Source organism: Poromitra crassiceps (genome assembly GCF_964638095.1).
Source record: "Poromitra crassiceps genome assembly, chromosome: 6".
Taxonomy (NCBI): Eukaryota; Metazoa; Chordata; class Actinopteri; order Beryciformes; family Melamphaidae; genus Poromitra; species Poromitra crassiceps.
The window spans coordinates 5,713,549-5,721,359 of NC_139627.1; the positions used below are offsets into that span (position 1 = coordinate 5,713,549).

General features: G+C 41.0%; 1 long non-coding RNA gene across 1 annotated transcript; it reads left to right on the forward strand.

Annotated features, from left to right (window-relative positions):
• Positions 1 to 199: 199 nt before the first annotated feature.
• LOC310778985 lies at positions 200 to 3,703 on the forward strand. Its single transcript, XR_014552795.1, has 3 exons — positions 200 to 485; positions 3,267 to 3,336; positions 3,431 to 3,703. It is a non-coding gene; the product is annotated as an uncharacterized lncRNA (long non-coding RNA).
• The last annotated feature ends 4,108 nt before the right edge of the window (positions 3,704 to 7,811 follow it).

A 7,811-nucleotide genomic window follows, 5' to 3' on the forward strand; every position in this document is an offset into this window, starting at 1 on the left:
AGGTAGCATTTATATGCATGTTATTAAGTTTCTTAAAGAAATTGGGGTAGACATAAGAATTTAAGAGTAGTTGTTTTGGTTTTGTTTGTTTTGTTTCGTTTTGAATCCCCTGTTCCACAATCCAGTCCAGTTGGTGGCGGTAATGCACCTTTAAGTTGGTTGCCAACCGCCATAAAACACTAAAGAAGAAGAAGAAGAAGATGTTGGATGGGAAATGATTGATAGTGGCACAATTTCCTAACAGTGAGGCGCACATTTACTATTAAATGATCATCTACTATTAATGCTTTACACGTTACGTGTTTGACGGAACCGAATGGAGGAGTGAGGCTGACAACGGTCAACTTTGCTAGCGAACGATAGCTAGCCAACTGGACCAGGCACAGCTGGCCAACGTTAGCTAACCACCAGTCATCCAAACAACAACAGAGGAAGGAGAGTTGCCACCAACCCTGTCATTCCCCTGTACATCGACGTGTCTACGGGTCAGTCACGGGAGTGTAACGTTAACGTTGACAAAGTAGCTAACGCTAGTTGACCGCATGTGACATTTCTATAACGTTATATAGCTAGCTAGCATTAGCTAAATACGTCAACTGTAGTATCTCGCTAGCATAGCACCAGCAAGCCAGTTAGCTAACTACGCTAGTTATCACGGTTAGACCGTGGGAGGTGATGGGACTGGACTGTGGAGGCCGCAATGCTAACGTTAGCTGTAAGCAGCGTACAGGCGCCCGGACAATGCACACATCAAGCTAGATTTCAAGATTGCTCGAAGGAATGAATGGCACATAGATAGTGCTAATAATTGCTTTCACAACTTTCCCCTTGTCTACATTGTTCCTGCTGTAGATGTCGGTAACATTAGCTAACGTTAGTTCCATGTGTCTTGTCGCAAATTTACAAAAATGAGCTAACAGTTGATGATCGCTGTATTCATGTTGAGTAACAAACGTTGATGTGTTTGGTAATGACGTGACGTCAGGTGAAGGTTTTAGATAATCCGACAGCAGTCATTTGTTTTGAAACACATTACAACACATACAATTATATTGCCACCCCAGCCCACCTGCGAATGGGGATGTCTTTATGGCCTTCTTCACCTAGGGTTCATGGCCTCCACGCCATTGTTTGTTTTAAGGCCCATGACGGTTCAGAAAGCATTGTTGGTGCGATATGTCACTAAAGTCCATCTATCAAGTTCTTTGATTTAGACTGAGTTTCATTGGGAAAGCTCTAGGACTAAATTCACAGCAGACTCCTCCTGCCTATACGTTCAGGTTGGATAAAACCAAATCCTAAGCCTTACAGTAAAATTAAACACTCCAAACATTGTCCTGAAATACAGTTAGCGATACAGATAAAGCATCACTTAACGTTTGTAACTGGAGTATTGTGTTTTTATCCCAACTGGGCCTTGCTGTTGAATTCACTAGGGCATGGCATTTGTTTTGTTGTGGATGTGATGTTGGGGGAGGGGGTTTGAAACGGGGACCAATTTCAGGACAAAAACTGAAAATCAAACTACTTAAATTTACCTCAGGTCTGGATTTTTTTTTTATCTGAAGGGCTTGTCTTAAACTGATGTGACATGATACTATATTGATATGTATATAGGAATCGAGGATCAAGGAAAACGCTTTAATAGATGACGGTAATGTTATGACAGCATGGTGCTGCACCTGGAAGTTCTGACTTGGCCAGACAGAGGAAACAAATACTAGCCTACATTTCTCTCCAGTTTCCCCCCCAAATTAATTATTACGCTCATGCTTATGTTCCTTGTAAATTTGAACCAGTCTGCTCTGCACATAATTTTCCTTGGAGTAAATTTAATTGAATTTAGAACATTCATTGACACACTTTCAGATTGTCTTGAATATGTCGTTTCTGCAGACAAAATGTTGGCCAATGAACATACCTGACAAATATCAGTGATGTGACCTCAGTGCTGCACTATATGAATGCTGCAATTAGACTATCTGCAACTGAGCAATGCATGTATAGGGTTTGGCAAATATGCACTGATGCGTATCTTTAGGATTTTATAGATATACCAATACGATAGCGCTTATCGATACCGATACATATCAATACTCTTATCAACATGGCATAAAAAGATTCAGCAGTTATTTTATTTGAAGAAATAAGTTAAATTCCTGAGAAGGCCTATTTCACAGCTGTGAATATGATGATTTATTAAACCAATGTAGTAGAAATGTACAATTATTTTTGAAATTGGAGCCCTTTGACGAGAGAAAACAAATAACGTTAACGTTACAGATCCTGTGTGTTGAATTGAACTAGCTGGCGGAAAACGGGCAGAATTACTGGCGGCTAACGTTCGATTCGTGTAGGCTCAGTTTTGAACCTGTTAAGGAGAGATAGAAACACAGCAGCAGGCAGCCTATGTAATGGAGCAACCTCATGGAAACAGGCAGGTTGAATTCACAGTTGAAGACATAACATTACTCACATTGGGTTGAAAATGGGAAAGAAGGTGTTATTTCTTGTTTGTCAACATTTTCACAACAACGCAACCGACTTCTGCTATATCCTCTCCTCTCCGCTCTACCGCTTCTCTGAACTGGGGATAGGGTACGCTTGTATAATGGGTTCTGCTAAATTTTTATTTGAACAGAGATAATTAATCACGATGGTCCCCTGCCCTGGCCCCTGCAGGCGACTCTCTCGGCAGAAACATTGCTCTTGTCCGGTGGTCGCTTCATCTTCCAGACTATTATGCGATTCAACAGCGCAATATTCGGCCTCCTATGGTGAAACTAGTTTTCTTCCAAATATAGGCTACTGATATTTTAAAGCAGTATTATCATATTTTAGTGTCAGCTTGGAATGAATATCCTCTAGAAGCATTGAGGACGATTTTGATTATCTCCTTTGTTTATTGAGTAGTGATTACTACCGGTCACGTGGTCAGACTCACCGTTGACTAGCCTACTACTGAGTTGATATAATAAGGCTAACGTCTCTCTCTCTCCTCCGTTATTAGACGCGATCCCAAATGCTATCCAATTTAGAGTTAGTGAGTTTAATAACTCAGGCACACCAAGGCCGTCGGAGCCTTGGTTTATGACCTTTATTTGTTTTATCTCTCTCACTTCCCCTCCCCTCTCTCTCTCTACTCTCTCTCTCACGCAGGCGCACACACACCTTTATTTCATTTAGGCTACTCATTGAAAAGGGTTTGAGACAACAAAGTCGTAATTACATACGAGTGATTTAATTTAATCCTGCTGTACCTACAGAGCTGCTTGGTGGGAGGACAGACAACTGGTCTAGGAGCAGAGGAACGTCGTAATGAATTCTTCAGAAGAGGTGAGACAAATTTCACTGATGTTGCCACACACACACACACACACGCACGCACTCCATGTGTCCTAATTCTGTCTTTGCATCTTTATGGAAACAGAGAGACACCAAAAGACCCAAACGTCACCCCTGTCAGCAGTGTGACAAAGGATTCACAACACTTCAGAGCTTAAAGCATCATCAGAGAGGTCACTTGGGGGAGACAGGTCCACCTTACTCCTGCCAGCTGTGTGGGAAATCTTTCAGTCATTCATCTAACCTAAAGACACATCAACGCATTCACACTGGAGAGAAGCCCTACCACTGTGACCAATGTGGGAGCAGTTTCAGTCAGTTAGGTAACCTAAAAACACATCAACGCATTCACACTGGAGAGAAGTCCTACCACTGTGACCAATGTGGGAGCAGTTTCAGTCAGTTAGGTACCCTAAAAACACATCAACGCATTCACACTGGAGAGAAGCCCTACCACTGTGACCAATGTGGGAGCAGTTTCAGTGAGTTAGGTAAGCTAAAAAGACATCAACGCATTCACACTGGAGAGAAGCCCTACCACTGTGACCAATGTGGGAGCAGTTTCAGTCTGTTAGGTAGCCTAAAAATACATCAACGCATTCACACTGGAGAGAAGCCCTACCACTGTGACCAATGTGGGAGCAGTTTCAGTAAGTTAGGTACCCTAACAACACACAAACGCATTCACACTGGAGAGAAGCCCTACACCTGTGACCAATGTGGGAGCAGTTTCAGTCACTTAAGTACCCTAACAACACACAAACGCATTCACACGGGAGAGAAGGCCTACCACTGTGACCAATGTGGGAGCAGTTTCAGTGAGTTAGGTAACCTAAAAACACATCAACGCATTCACACTGGAGAGAAGCCCTACCACTGTGACCAATGCGGGAGCAGTTTCAGTCGGTTAGGTTACCTACAAACACATCAACGCATTCACACTGGAACAGGCTACTGGTGTGACCGCTGTAAGAAAATGTTCACTCGGTCATACAATCTGAAGAAACACCGCTGCATCTAACCTGCTGAAGAGCGCCTCCACTGTCTGCAGGGGGAACAAGCTTCTCTCTGTCCAACCAAACATGTAAAGAATCAAAGTTCACTGAAAGCAGTCTGAGTATGCATAATAATCATGTTTGTTTCTCAGCCATAAATCTTCACATTGCATTGCTAGAATGTAAACAATGTAAAAAATGTCATTACAAAGTAAATGATATAGTTTGAATGGAGAGCTTGTGAAACTGTGATGTTAAGTGTCTGATTTGTGATTACTACAGCAGAATATCATGGAGCTAATATCACCATTATTTTCTTTCTGAACCACCATACAGAGCGTCATATTTTGTATTGAGTCAATACAAAATATGACGCTATATGATATTGAATTCAGGTATATTGTCCTTAACTTAAGTTCATATTAAAGGCACAATGCATTTAAACCCCATCTCTTCAGTATATTATGTAAGGGATAATGTATATTGAGGCGGTGATTACGGGGGAAATAATGACCGACAGGTGGATTGAGCCCGACGCGCAGCGGAGGGCTTAATCGTTCACCTGAAGGTCATTATTTCCCAGTAATCACCGCCTCAATATACATTATCCCGCTTAGAACATGGCCTACAACTGGGAAATAATGACCTTCAGGTGAACATTAAGCCCTCCGCTGCGCGTCGGGCTCAATCATTCACCTGTCGGTCATTATTTCCCCCGTAATCACCGCCTCAATATACATTATCCCTTACATATTATAGCCTGGCATTAATTTAAGTGAATAAGTCACAACAAGCATGACCTATGACACAAATAATCTGTGGCAGCAGATACTGTTGTCATTCAAACTAATGTATTTTTACTAACGTTATAGACGGTTTTCATGGGATTGTGTTGCTGTAGGAACAGTTTGAAACCTAACTTATTTCCTGACAGCTATGGGCTACATGCACAACTCCACTACTTCCTGAAATTAGTACAGCTTCTTTATTTCCTGTCATCACTATTGGATGAACTGATTAATGTCAGGTGTGCTGCAGTCACAACAATGATCAGGCACACCTGACATTAATCAGTTCATCCAATAGTGTAGGACAGGAAATAAAGAAGCTGTACTAATTTCAGGAAGTAAAGAAGTTGTGCATGTAGCCAATTAGCAAACACTGCAACAGGAAGTAAGCTATGGACTCACAGTTTTCTGCAAATGGAACGCTAACAAAACGGATGTGACGCCATTCAAACGCCACATCCCAGTTTGTTTGCGGTAAAGGAACGGGCCATTATTACCTACAGGCTAGTCTCGCGTAGTCAGACCCACCGTCGACGTCAGCAAGCTTCCAGCCATGGAGGTAGATATAATCTACGGCTGGCACTGCAAGACTACCTACACTACAGGCTAGTCTGCGCATGCGAGCCCGCGTAGCAGGCGAGCGAGGTTGAGCGGGCGTGGTGTGCAGGATTTCTAGTGTATAATAATTTCATTGTACAGCATGATCATGAGTTTGCACATTTCGATAATAAAACACTTTGACTTTGATAAAGGACTGGACAGCCTACTTGCAATAGACCCTTTTCACAGGGGGGCATTTTGTGTCGAAAAGGCAGGGTAAACTCTGGTGCAAGCAAAACACTAATGAGGGTTTCCAACTTCCATGATTGTAGCCTAATTTGGAAACCCTCATTAATGTTTTGCTTGCACCTGTGTTTACTAGGGGTGTCAAAAATAATCGATTATAAGATGCATCGCGATGCGGATGCGCACGATTCTGCATCGATTAACAAATATCAAAAATCGATTATTTAAAAAAAAAAAAAATAATAATAATAATAATAAAATAAAATAGAATGTAAGTACATGCAGTTGTTTATTTTAATTATGGATCATAATACAATGCAATTCCAAATGCACTTTTATTTTAAAAGTAGCCACACAGTGAGAAAAAAGAAAGTGAGAAAAAATAAATGATGTATTGCGGAAAAAGTGATGCATCGATTTAAGATGCATCGCGATGCATCGTGATGCATCGTTTAATCGAATCGAATCGTTGACAGATGAATCGTAATCGAATCGAATCGTGAGGCCAGTGAAGATTCACAGCCCTAGTGTTTACCCTGCCTTTTCGACACAAAATGGCCCCCGTCAAAAGGGTCCATTGAACACAGACAAGGTAGTAGCCTATAATGCAAAAATACAAGTCTTTGTGTAGTAAGGTTAGGTGTGTCATGTTCCACTGAGCCTGGAATCCATTGGCTGTTTCTGCCACTCTTCCATGGTTTCTAGGCACTGAAATAAAAGATACAAAGTAAAATCCACAGAGTTTCATGGCAGAGCCTTGATAACTTGTAGATGATGTGGTCATGTGTCAGTCAAAATGCCTACAGACTGCAAGTGTTGGGAGGATTATTAAAAATGTAATCGGATACAATTACTAATTACCTAAACATTGTAACCAGTAACATAATCCAAGTATCACAATAAAGTAATATAACTGATTACTTTCTGTTACTTTTGAACACATTTCCTGCATTTGACAAGTCCAGGGGCAATGTATTTTAAATTGTAATCCTGCTAAGTAAGCCGCATTTTTACTAAATGCGTATTGATTACAATTTTTTTTCTGTAACTGTAAGGGATTACAGTTGTCGTTTTTTGTATCCTGATTACAGGAACCAGGTTAAATGTAATCAGTCTCCCAAGCCTGGAGACTGCACTGTATATCATATAGACTGCACTGTACTGTATATCATATAGACTGCACTGTATATCATATAGACTGCACTGTATATCATATAGACTGCACTGTAAACATCAAAGTATCTAAAAGGGGAAAGTTATTTCACGTGCACTTTCATTGTTTAATCTTTTAAAACCTGCTAGATTGCTGTGCAGTTCAGGAACAAACTGTTGAATTGTCCATAGGCCACTCCCACTCTGATGAGTAGGAAAGGCTCCTGTATAAATATTGACAAGCACATAACTCTGTTATCTATACCAGCAGATGAAAAAAGAATACAGTAATGATCATACTCATTAGCTATAAAACTACAGGTTATAGATTGGCACAGACTGCTTGGTCACAGCAATGCATTGCAGGACAAAGGATTACAAAGTCCGGCCTTCACCTCATTCAAACAGCCTCACAACCCACCTCTGTACTGTGTAGGCCAGTGGTTCTCAAATGTGTTTTAGCCAAGGACCCCTTACAAGATAGAGAATATACCGGGGACCCCTCATTCTGATTTGTGATTTTGGGCTAAGCTTAATTGTTTCCATGGTAACGTTCTTGATTTTGATTTTTAAATTGATAGGTTTGTTAGATTAGAATGTAATCCATGAACCACTTTAGATTTAAAGCATACAATATTTTCGTTAAAATATGAAGCTTTTGCAAAACAAAAAAGGTCTTTATTTTTATTTTCCTGAAGACTTTTCGCGGACCCCCTTGCAAAGTGCCACGGACCCCCATTTGAGA